Source organism: Hevea brasiliensis, chromosome 7 (assembly GCF_030052815.1).
Source record: "Hevea brasiliensis isolate MT/VB/25A 57/8 chromosome 7, ASM3005281v1, whole genome shotgun sequence".
Classification (NCBI taxonomy): domain Eukaryota; kingdom Viridiplantae; phylum Streptophyta; class Magnoliopsida; order Malpighiales; family Euphorbiaceae; genus Hevea; species Hevea brasiliensis.
Genome location: NC_079499.1, coordinates 6,247,137 through 6,260,626, shown reverse-complemented (window position 1 = coordinate 6,260,626; position 13,490 = coordinate 6,247,137). Strand labels below are relative to the sequence as shown.

General features: G+C 31.5%; 1 pseudogene; it reads left to right on the top strand.

The window, feature by feature from the left end:
* The first annotated feature begins 3,070 nt into the window (after nt 1-3,070).
* Nucleotides 3,071-11,580, top strand: LOC131181498 (cytochrome P450 CYP82D47-like; annotated as a pseudogene).
* Nucleotides 11,581-13,490: the final 1,910 nt, after the last annotated feature.

Sequence of the window (13,490 nt, the reverse complement as noted above, 5' to 3'; positions counted from 1 at the left end):
ATTAAAAAAATTATTTTATTTAGAGAAATGGAGTTATAAATCCATTAATTCAAAATATAAATCACAACACAACGTGAAATAATTATCCAAGCTAGCATCTAAATAATCTAAATTGTATATATAGCCAAAAATATCACGATCCAAAGTTCCTAAATTTTATAATTTGCTAAACTGGTGACATTTAACTTATTGTAATTCTTTCTCCTCCCACATATGAAAAGAGTTTCCTGATACATTATTTTGTTTATTGTAATTCTTTCTCCTCCCACTTAGGAAAAGAGTTTCTTGACACATTATTTGGTTCATCCTCTAGAGAGAAGCTTTTTTTTTTTTTTTTTTTCATTCACATAGAGCCTCAACTCTTCTTCTGCCGCACGTTGGCCTTCTTCAGCCCTTCGGATAGGGGAAGGCCGCTCTTTTCTCTGGCTTGACTTGGGTTCTCTCCCCACCCTGTGAAGATGTACATATGTTTTGTTCTCTGGTTATGCAACTGGACTCAAATTGGTTGAGGGATCTTTCTTAGACTGCATTGTTGCTTGGCATTTCACTTTTGCTTTATCTTTGTTCTATGTGAATTGGTTTGGATTTGAGTTTGCTCACCACAGATACAATAGCGGTGGTGATGTTCTCAAAGTTCCAAGAGAAGGTGCTTCCGCCAACCACACCTTCATTGCTGACCCTTAGGCCAAAGATGCTGGTGAGTTCTACCTTCAACCTTCTCATAAGTCACCAATGAATTGATGTGCTTGATGATATGAGGCCCCCTTAGTCTTGGAAGATGATCTCCATTGTTGTCGTTTAAGAGCGCTCACGGTTCAGACGGGAAAGCCATTTTATTGTTCTTCCAGACGAGTTGGACAACGCAGCAGCAGAAGGTTACCTCTCCATCTCTCATGCAGTAGCTTGGGTTACAACGGGTGGGCTTGGGCCTATGTATGGGTGATCTAGCTTCGGTGGATTTTTTTTTTTTTCCTTCTTTTCAATTGTTGATTTTGGGTATGCATTGGTAAGATTATTATTGGCCGTGGAAATTCTAGTTATATTCATCCCATTAGCTACCATATTGCCATAAGCTTATTGATAATGACAGATCATGTGCTTCCTTAGAAGTAAGAAAATGTATTAGAAAAGCAAAATAGGCATTTAAGGTGTTGCACAAAGCGTAAGGAATTCCCTTTGAATGAAATAGAACAAAGCTTTAGGATGTCAGATTAATGTTGAGAACTTCAGGAAGAGGGAAGGAAAATTATTTAAGAATAGAGACTATCAAAGAAGAAAATAAAAAGAATCTGAACTCAAAGAAACCAGAGCACTCGATTCTCTACATAGTGTCTTGAGATTGTTTAAAGCAAGATACTGAAATCCAAAAAAAAAAAAAAAAAGAGGATACTGTAATCTGCTTCATGACAATCTATTCTAGAAGAAACCAAAGCACTCAATTATCTACTATGAAATAATTGTCTAGTCATAATGATAGCTATAAGCCACATCATTTCCACAACTATATAGCACTACCACAAATTTTTTACATGTTAATATTTCCATATGGCATCTAAATTTTTTTTTAGAAGGCATCTAAATTAATTTGACCTTGAGTTTAATAAAATTAAATATGATAAATAAAATTACTAAATAATCTATACCTATTTTTTAAGAAAAATACCAAGTACTCAAATACCTATATCATTATTCATTGATGGGTGAAGAACAATAGGAACTATTCAGCCAAATGCCTGGTAGTTGTTGTACGAAGAGAAAACTTTTCAAAACCCAGTCAAGTTTGTATATTGAATTAAGTAATCCAACAGGTGCAGCAGAAACAAGAAAACATAGAAATTGCAAGTCATAAATTTACAAGACTAAAGCCAAGAAAATATGGACAAAATGATTTCCCCAATAGCCAAGAAAATTAGGAAAAATATGGCAAGCTGAAGGAACTCAAAATTTGCAAGATCAGATAAAGCCATTGCCTTCTCATTACCTAGTCTTAAGCTTGGGAAAATCAAGTACGGACTAGATTAATTTTTTTTCCTGCCATCGTATCTGCAAACGCAAAAAAGAACTTGAAGATTTATTTAATAAATAGAATATAAGATATACACAATTCGAGCAAGCATACAGCGTTATTCAAGGTGTGCCTTAAACTCAAGGCTCACCAGACTAACCCTAATGTCTCTATGAGAGAAAGGCAGATGATTAATCTTTGATAAGTGCTTGACCTATACACCTAAGTGCAAGGATCTAGAAAGGGGCACCTTATTTATTTTTACTTCCTCAAACACTCCCATATATGCTACTAGATCCAAAATTTGATGACCTACTAGAATCTTTTGTTGTGTTGAAGGAGGTTGTTAGAATTAGTAATTCTGGTAATAAAAGTATCAGAATCTCATTAAACCACCACACCTAAGATTGCAAACAACCATATTTCCATTTTCAACACTTATGCTCCTTTAATCCCTCTCCTCACCTGTTTTCAATCTTCTCCCATTATTTCTTTGATCTTTACTACATGGACTCTTCTATTTCTAGTTTATTTGAAATTTTCCACTTTTGTTTTTAACACCACTAATAATGTCATGCGAATTCTTTATTTTAAAGTTTTTCTGAAATTATTTATTTGTTGTTTTTTTTTATCATGCTATTTAAGTCATCTATTTCTTGATTATTTGCCATATGTTTCTTAAAAAATGAAACACTAATATGCTATTTAATTAGTTTTTTTATTTCTAGGATATCTAAAATTGGGAGTCTTCATTCTGATATCATGATGGATAAATGATCATGTTTTGTAAATACTAATCAATATCTAAATGAAATTAAAGTTATTATCTATACCCATCCTACTATAAATTTAAGACACAAATACATAATATTTATTTATTTAATAAATAAATTTCATTATACATTTTATATTTTGAGTGGGAAACAAATTCCCTTAATTATAATAACATCCCCGAAATAAAATCTCAATTCCTATTAACAGTAAATTTATGAAGTTCTATAAATTCTACTGTGTCCTTCAAGTTCAGCACTTAAGCAAATCCTTCCTCTAGAGTCCAAACCCATCATGGATTTCTCTTCAAATTTTGTAGCAATTCTAGGAGTCCTCGCTCTTGTCCTACTTTATAACCTATGGAGGGGAAAATATAGCAGTAAGAGGCGCTCTTTATCCCCACAAGTGCCTGGTGCCCTACCAATTATTGGTCACCTTCACCAACTTGGTGCCCGGAAGCCATTTGCCCGAATCTTGGGCGACATAGCTGATAAAAAAAGGCCCTATTTTCTCCATCCAAATGGGGATTCACCTCACAGTGGTGATCATCAATCAATGCATAATGAAAGAGTTTTATACCACAAATGACAAATACTTAGCTTCACGTCCACAATCAAGCCAATTAAAGCACCTAATACAACTATGCATCCTTTGGTTTCTCGCCTTATGATTCCTATTGGCACGACGTGTGCGTAAGCCCGCCATTGTCGAGGTCCTCTCCCCCCACAGGCTTAAGTTGCTGAAGGATGTTCGAACATTTGAAGTGAGTTATGTCATTAAGTATATATTCAAACAATGGAAGGAAAATAAAAACAATCCAGTCAAGGTTGACATGAGCGAATTGCTTGAACATTTGGTGCTCAATATAATGACAAGAATGGTAGCCGAGAAGCGATACTTCAAAGTAGACAATAATGGACACGATGAAAAGGGACGTCCCATTGGACAAATCATGAGGGATTTCATGTATGTTGCTGGTGCTTTTGTTAATTCCTTCAGACTTGGTTCCATTTCTTGGATGGATGGATTTTTTGTGGCTTGTGATATCTATGAAGAAGATTTTGAAGGAATTGGATTCCATTATGGATGTCTGGGTTCGAGAACATGAGTTGAGAAGGCTCAATGGTGAGGTGGAGACCAAGAAGGATTTCAAAGATGTTTTGCTATCTGCAGTTCATGATGATTCCCAATTCGGCAATTCTAGTGAAACCGTCATCAAAGCAACAATATTGGTGTGTGTGTGTGTATATATATATATATTTAATATCTATACAATTATTTATTTAATTTTTTTTATAAGCAAGCAAAGAATTTTATTAAAATAAGAAAGAAAACAAAACAAGAAACAAGGAGAAAGCACCAAAAGACTCCTATAAATAAGCCAGCGAACAGATAGACTAGAAACCCACACAGCAAAAAAGAAAAAGGCCAAAGAAACCGAATGGATTAAAAAGAGGTGGAAAAGGGCCCAAAAGACAGAGGAGATACAAAAGACATTATCCATGAGAGACCTGTAAGATTTTTGCTCAATAATTAATATTACTATATGAGTCAAAATTAATTTCTTTAATAGGACTTAATATTAATTAATATTTATTTTAATTAATACAAACCCTAATTATATAAGAATTACCTTAATTACCATAAATCCTAATTGTATATGGATTACTTGGTGGGCGTACCAGATTAAATTTTGGAGATATATATATATAAACTGGTCCTCTCTTTACCCATAAGAACACGCATATTCTTTTTCAAAAAGTTAGAGATATTAAAGTCATCTCAAGAAAATTTTTCATCACTAAAGTTTTGTGTGTCAATCAAAAAAGATATATATATAAACTGATTCTATCTATACTCATAAGGACACGCACATTCTCTTTCATAAAGTCAGAAATATTAGAGTCATCTCAAGAAAATCTTTCATCACTAAAGTTTTCTATGTCAATCAAGAATGGTCAAGAGGAATAAATCAGTTTATTGAATCAAAGAGTCTCTCTCAATTATTATCATGCTTCAATTAAACTCTGCATTAGGTACACTTTTTACATCTATGAGAATTTATTTATTCAAGATCTATTATTAGGGTGATAGTTGAATCTTATATTTATGATTCATCTTATGTTTATCATTGCTATGGTATATTAAGAATTATTTTTTTACATGTGGTATCAGAGCCATAGGTTTTGAATAATTAAATTCTCTATCAAATTTATGATGATGAACATGATGTTAATGTTCTTACTTGTTGTAAGATTTGGGTAGAATTAAAGTGTAAATCGTAAAAGTTTTATAATTAAGGTTAATAATTAAAATAATAATAATATTATTATTAAAATTTGAACCAATTAAGTTTTGGGCATGAGGATTATTAACACGATAAAAAATTGTGTTATGAAGATATTTAAGTTTGACATCAATTTCTTTCAAAAAAAAAAGAAATTAAAAGAAAAAAAAATTATATATCAAAGTGGCTTCTGGATCCCATTAGCTCTACATTTAATATTTCTGACCTATCTCCATATCTTGGTGTAGATTTAAATTCGATGACGAATTCTTTCCAAGAAAGAGGGGATGATGAGCATCATGAGGGCAATATGGCTGAACCACTTCCCATTTTCAAGGGAGTAATCACAAAAACTAGGGCCAAGGCATTGCAAGGACTAATTCAAGCACATATTAATCAAGTATGGCAGCCCAACATGCAAGGAATTCAAGGGGAGCACAAATGTGTCGTGTTTATGCAATTCGATATTCAAAGTGAACCAAACCATGGTCTAACAAAGTGAGCCGAACCAAGGTCCAACCAAGTGCACCAAACCGAAGCTCTTCCATCCCAAAGGCATTCCAATTCTATCCATTCAGCAACCTTGCAACTTGTAAGCTTTATCCAAGTTACAAATGAAAGTGGGAGAGTCTTTTGTCCAAGATATAAAGGAAAAACCAACATTGCCATTTTCAGCTACAAGATAAAAGAAACTTTTGTCATCAGATTTCAAAATTTAGATTTCAAAATTCAGATTTGGTTCAGACTTGTAAATGTGGTTTTTACCTAAAATGGGGGTTAATGTATTTTGTCCAATACTTGGAGAAATTCTTGGATAAAGATTCCAAGTGTTGGATGAACCATGAGCAGTCTTATAAGGCTTTCTTCTTCATTTTGTTAGTTTCAGTTTTACAATCTACCATTGTTAAGCTTGTGAGCTTAAGAACTCCTTTGAGAGAGTTTACGCATGTTCTTCCTAAATTCTACTGAGAACTTAGATTCAATATAAGTTAGTCACTTATATTGTCTCATTTTAATATCTGGTGTAATTGGCACAAGTTGCCTTATTTGTATCAGGTCCTTGACTTTCTTTTACTAATCAAAGTGGTTATTCATTACATGTTGGTGTTTATGTTGTCTTGTAGTAAAATAGTTATTTAAGTTGTGATTGTTGCTTGGTTTTGGTCGTTCCATGAGAAAATCATTTCAACAGAATGTGAACTTGCTTTCAGCCTAGATGCGAGCTTGCATCATAAGTGTTTTATTTGCATAAGGTAGTGCAGTTTTAAGTTATGATTGTTGCTTGGTTTTGGTCGTTCCATGAGAAAATCATTTCAACAAAATGTGAACTTGCTTTCAGCCTAGATGCGAGCTTGCATCATAAGTGTTTTATTTGCATAAGGTAGTGCAGTTTTAAGTTTCACAAGCAGAGAGCTGCATAAGCAGACACACAAGCTCGTGTGTGAGGTCATGCAACTTTATTTTTTATAACCATATCTCTCTTTGTGTCTACTCTAGACTTGAAGTGCTATGGAACCAAACACGACACATGGGCTTGTGTGTGTGCTCGTTTGTGAGGTCTTTGAATTAAAGTTGTGCTAACTCAACAAATCTCACGTGAATTTCTTCTCCAGACTTCTTCTATGCCTCATTTTTTACCTTTTATGGTAGAAAATCTAGAGATATATATTCATGTTTTTCTTAGTTGTAAAGAGAAGATGAAAGAAAAAGAAAATAGAGAAGAACTTAAGATTTTTATAAGAAGAGAAGGACGGCAGCAAAGAAAAACTCAATTTTGTTATGCACTAAGTGGATTCAGTCTAGATTTATTCTCCATCTAGGTTCTTCGATTCTTTATCTTATTTTCATGTTCATAGTCATTTTCTTTATAGTTTTTTTTGTTTGTAATTTGAACACGAGTGAGTAGATTTTTTATAGATTTCAAAGTTGGGATGTAATACTCTAGTTAATATCATGGTATTGATATGATTTTATTTGATAATATTGGGTTTTTATGAATTGATTCATCTCCTTTTGCTTTAATGCTTGTTTGGGGTTAGGATCCCACTATGTATTGATATAAATCATTAATTGATGAACTGAAAGGTAAAGATTAGGGGTAGAAAACCAATGATTTGAACTTATAACTTTAGATCTAAAGATAGACTAGGGTTATAAAAGGGTTTTTATAATTAATTAAATATCCTAATGGGTTTTAACTAAATCAAGAGCCACGAAAGTAAAAACTGATTTGGTTAAAACATATTTTTGATATCTTGAAAGAGAATCTAAGGGAGTTTAGAATTAATCTTCTTCAAAAACACAATTACCCATTGATTGAACTAATTAGAGAAATACCCCATTAATTGGAGTCTGAACTCCCAATTCTAGAATCACCTTTTATTAATTGACATTTGTTTGTTTTAGTTTGCTTGATTAATTATAAATGCATTTTTATTACTCTATTTTTAATTAGTTAATTTCATTTACATAATTATCGTAAGTCTAAATAATCCACGTAATCAAGTTTTGATAACCAACTCGATCCTTGCAAGAACAATATCATTGTACTACCATGAATTCGTGCGCTTGCAGATTTTGCAATAAGAATATATCCCACACATCCTACCTTATGTGCTGTCGAATTTTGATTCTTCATTTACTTAAGGATCTTTTGTTGCATTTGAATTGTACTTGACAGTCCTATGTTCCAATTCTCTGCCTTCTGTCTAGCAAAAAGTTCATACTCAAGTGGCGTCTCAAAATCAAAGGCAACAACCGCATTACTCTTCTCTTTATTCTTCTTCATCTTGTAGTCAACTAATTAGGATAACCATAAAGCTTGAAGTGGGTTTTCCTAACATGGCCATTTGCATTACAGTAAGTGCACTCCCTTGTCTCTTTTTTCCCCTAATCTTTCCTTTTATGGAGCCTTATTTCCCCCTTTCCCTTTCTGAGTATTGACAGTCGTTATAGCCATAGTATGGTCAAACTCATCAATTGGCTTATATTTGATGGATCTCTCTTTGTTTTTCAACCCTTAAAACCATAGAATAAGCTCAATTCACATAGGGGAAAGGATCCATTATTAAAATCTTATTACTCACATAAAGCCTTATTTATAAATAGTTATAATATTCAATGATTAATTTATAAAATATGGATAATTTTATAATTAATTAAAATTTTTAAAGATCTTAAAGTAATTAATTCACATTTTAATAATGAGACCCATATTTTTAAAAATATAAAAACTAAATTATTAAAAAAATAAAAATTTAGGAACTAAATTATTTTTATATTAAAAAATAAAGATAAATGCATTTTAATATTTTTACTAAAATTAATGATAACTTAAAGAAAATCTAATGGTATGAGTAAGTGGTAAATTTTATCAAATTTTAAAATCTAAATTACATGATTTTGAAAATACAGATATTAAAATTATAAATTTTATAAAAACGTTAGGAACAAAATTACAATTGATCTATTACTTATTAGGCGAGATGAATTTTTAAAATTATTTATTATTTTAAAATTTTTATAATTAAATTTTATTAAATTTAAATTAATTTATAATATTTTTTAATTAATAAATTTAAAAAAGTGTCTCTGAATCATAACTTTAATAACAATTACAAACAAACCATTATTGCCCGCGAGGGGATTTTTTTTCTCTAGGCCTAGGCAGGACGGAAAACAAAGAAAATTACACATCTGACATTAACGAGCATTAGGCCTAGGTCAAGGCACACCTGACACTACTGAAAATTATGGTAAGTGGAAATTTAGAAAAAAATAAGAAAATTGGGAGAATTTTAATTTTTTTTAATATTAAGAAAATATATAGACAATTTAATTAATATGATTTTTTTTTATTTTTCCTTTAAAAAATATTTATACGTAATTTTTTGTATTATTAAAAGCATGTAATTTTTTATTTGTAATAAATGAAATTCGATATATTATATTTCATATTCTTATATGCATGCAATTAATGACATCATAAATGTACACTACATTTAAACTTTAATAAAATATATCCTTTAATTTTTAATCTATTATTTACGTTTACTTGTATATTATTTTCTTTGTAATTCAAATATACACATTACTTTTTATGTCAAAATATATAATTTTTTTTTTAGCTAATTTGAATTGGAATTAGATCGACCATATAAAATTCGGAATAAGGATCATTTAAAACTCGAAACCAAACACACCCATGACCTAAACAAAATCAGAATGGAACTGGCTGAGACCAGAATTGCTAAGAACAAATTCAGGTGATCTGGTCCCGATATCCCTTCACTCGTAGAAACTTTCTGTAAAATCATTTTTGGAGATGTGTTTAATAATTTAGAACCAGTAAATAAATTAGCGTTGTATTCATTCAAATGACAAAGTTCATAAGACCCTCTCTCTTGCACTGAGGGTAGAGATGATTTATTTTATGGGCAATAAAATCTTTGAAAATATACAAAGGAAGTAACTAAAATCTAAAGATTAAATTTCAGCAATGACATCTAAATTTATACGATTGTAACACCATAATTTCTCAACTTAAAAATGTAATATAAAACTTTTTCAACATTTAAATTTTGTATAGTAAAATTTTTCAGATTTTCAATCAATGACTTCCCAATTAAATACTAACGTGAATAAATTTAATTCGATGTTTTGTCAATATTTCTCTCTCTTCTCTTATACCACGTTTCTCTTTCCTCTCTTATGTCACGTAACAAGACTATCTTTAATTTTATTAGTTATAATACTGTTATCTTTTAAATTTATTATTTATAATACCATTACCTATAGTTTTACATAAATATAACACAATCATTAATATAACACTATTATTAATTAAAACTACATTCTCATAATCTCATATATATATATATATATATATATATATATATATATATATATATATATATATATATATATATATATATATATATATTAAAGAATTTTTAATTTTAAATTATTTATTAAGCAATATAATTTTTTCCATATTTTTTTTTAATTTTGTTAATATATTTATTAAGCGATGAAGGATGTGTTCACCACCAATGACAAGCTTTTCGCCTCTCGCCCACATTCCAGTCAAGCTATGATATTCATCATTTGGTTTCGCTCCTTACGGTACCTATTGGCGCAATATGCGTAAATTGGCTACCATCGAGCTTCTTTCCAACCACAGGACTAGGATATTGAATTATGTTCAGATATCGGAGGTGAGCACCTTGGTCAAAGAATTGTACTTGCATTGCAAGACCAACAAGAATGCTAAGATCAACATGAGTGAAAGGATCGAACATTTGATCTTGAATATCATTACCAGGATGGTTGCAGGGAAGAGGTACTTTGATGGCAATAAAGAAGCGAGGGACGATGCAGGGCGTCCAATTGGGGAAATTATCAGGGAGTTTATGTTCGTGACAGGAGCTCTTGTTCCTGGAGATCTAATTCCATTCCTGGGGTGGTTGGATATTAATGGAGTTGTGAAAACCATGACGCGTGTAACCAAGGAAGTAGATGTAATTGTGGATAGCTGGATTGAAGAACACAAGAATAAATCTGATAATGATGCCAAAAAAGACTTCCTCGATGTTATGCTTTCGGTTGTGGAGGATGATGCCTCAATGGGTCTTGACCGCGAAACAATTATCAAGGGGGCAAAAACGGTAAGTCGTTTTTGACATTGAATATTAATCTTTTATTTTTCTTGCGAAATATGCCTTCTGATTACCGGAATTTGCAGGCTATTATCCTTGCGGGCTCTGATACTTCAGCAATCACTACGCTATGGGCCTTGTCCAGCTTGGTGAACAATAGGCATGCATTGAAGCGTGCCCAAGAAGAGATTGACCAGAAAGTTGGGAGGGATCGATGCGTACAAGTCTCTGATATTGACAAATTGGAGTACCTGACGGCTGTCATTAAAGAAACCTTGCGCTTATACCCTCCAGGTCCACTAGGAGTTCCACGAGAGGCAGCTGAAGATTGTTTCGTATCAGGGTATTTTATCCCTAAAGGCACTCGTTTGTTTACGCACTTGTGGAAGTTGCATAGAGACCCAAATATCTGGTCGGATCCTGAGGCATTCATTCCAGAAAGATTTCTCACAACCAATGCAAATTTGGATGTTACTGGTCAGAATTTCGAGTACATACCGTTCAGCGCAGGAAGAAGATCTTGTCCTGGGCTGAACTTGGCAATGCAGATGCTGCATTTGGCTCTTGCGAGGTTGATTCAGGCATATGACATGAAAACGCCAACAAATGAGCCAGTGGACATGACTGAAGCGCAGGGAATTGTGATGCCAAGGAAAACTCCTCTTGAAATCCTTGTCGTCCCACGCCTTGCCCCTGAATTTTATGAGCAAGAGTAGATTATTGTAATATTGGTTTAATGAAATAAAAGAGAGATGTTAGTAATGAACCACTACTAGTAATGAACCATTATCTAGTTGTAACATAAAACAATCATGCTGCATAATGTCGACATATTTCAAATAAAATTCTATTTTATTTCCTTGTAGCACAATTTTTATATCCTCTCTAAAGTATCCCATTCTTTTCATTGAGATTCAAATTCAGCATTTTAGGTGGGCTTAGGATATTAAAAGGGACTAATCTGACAATCTTTCATCTCCATAAACCCAGTTATGGTTCAGTTTAGAAGCAGAACTAGATCAGACCAACTCAAAATTAAAACAAAACTTATTCAAATTGAATTTGATAAAATTGATGACTTTTGAATCTGAAAGTAAAGAAGAAAGAGATGGATTTTGTGAAGAACTTAACAAATCTACTCAAGCTAGGCATGTATTTATACAGTTATAGAGTTCATAAAATAGGAAGCTAAAAAATACAGGGGATCCTATTACATAATTATAGCATATTCTATTCTATAATTACAACCCAATTACAACTAACTACCGAGGGAGAGAATTGGGGCTATATCTCAACATTCTCACTCAAACTGGAGGGTTCATGTCATATGCTCCAAACTTGCTAAAAATGTCTTCAATTTGAGCACTTTGATGAGACTTAGTAAGAATCTCCACCAACTAGTTATTTGAATTAACAAAATTGATGGTAATATACCCAGATTCAATTTTTTGTCTAATAAAATGACAATTCATCTTTATATATTTCATTTTTTATGAAAAACTAGATTAAAGGTAATATGCAAGGTAGCTTACTTGTCACATATCATTTAGTAACTTTTCCATACTTCAATCCTTAAAGGAGCTACTATAACCATATAAGTTCAAAAGCTGCCAAAGCCATAATTCAATATTCTGCTTATGCACTTAACTTGGCAACTATATCTTGCTTTTTACTCTATCAGGATATTAGATTTCCTCCAATCATTATACAATATTTTAAAGTAGAACGCCTATTTAATAGGGAACCAGCCCAATCTATATCTAAGTATCCAACAATTTACGAGTGCCCCTTATCTTCATATAACAAATCTATCCTGGAGCTCCTTTCATGTGTCTGAGAATACAAATAATTGCATCCTAATGGCTACTGCATGATAGGGCAGTACAAAGATCAATTTGGATGAGTTCATTGTATTTCGTTAAACCAAATTGACTTTTGAGAGTATTTAAATTGCAACAAACAAATTAAATTACAAAACCACATATATTCCATTTTCACATTAAGCATGTTTAGTTGGATTTTCATGATTTTTACTTTTCTTAATATTTTTTAGTCTTTTATAATTCAACTCTTATTGAAACTATTGTGCATGTGCGCATGCATATACATATATATAATCATACACTAATTGAAAAACATATAATAATTCAAAATGTATTATTCAATAAAATAAATAAGAATAAAAAATGAAATAAAATTATTCACTTGTTATATATATATATATATATATATAATCCACTACTTAAAAATTTTTTTATACGTAATAAATCGAATTTATACGTATAAAATTGTAAAGAAAATTATGATAAACCTAAAAAAAATATATAAACTAAGGGTCTGTTTGGCATTGCTGTTGAAACTGCTATTGAGAAAATTAATTTTTTAAATATATTAGTTAGAAAGTGTTAAAAAATAATTAAAAATTAAATTTGATCAGTTTTAGTCATAAGAACACTAAAATAACAAAATAGCTTTTTCCAAACTGTTTTTCTCAATAGCATCTAAAATGATGCTTTTATTCAGAAAAACAGTTTTAGGCTCTAGAACTCAATGCCAAAAAGGGCTTAAGAATAGTATTAAGGAATGGGATCAAGATACATTCGTTTTGGGTTAACTTTTACTATGTTAACCCGAAATCCAAACAAAAATTTAATTTATAATTATTTTTAAATTATAACTAATATTTAAATATATAAAACTACTCATTTTGATTTGATTTCATTCGAGTTGATCAAGTTCTACTGCACCTTGTCTGGAGAAACTGACTACT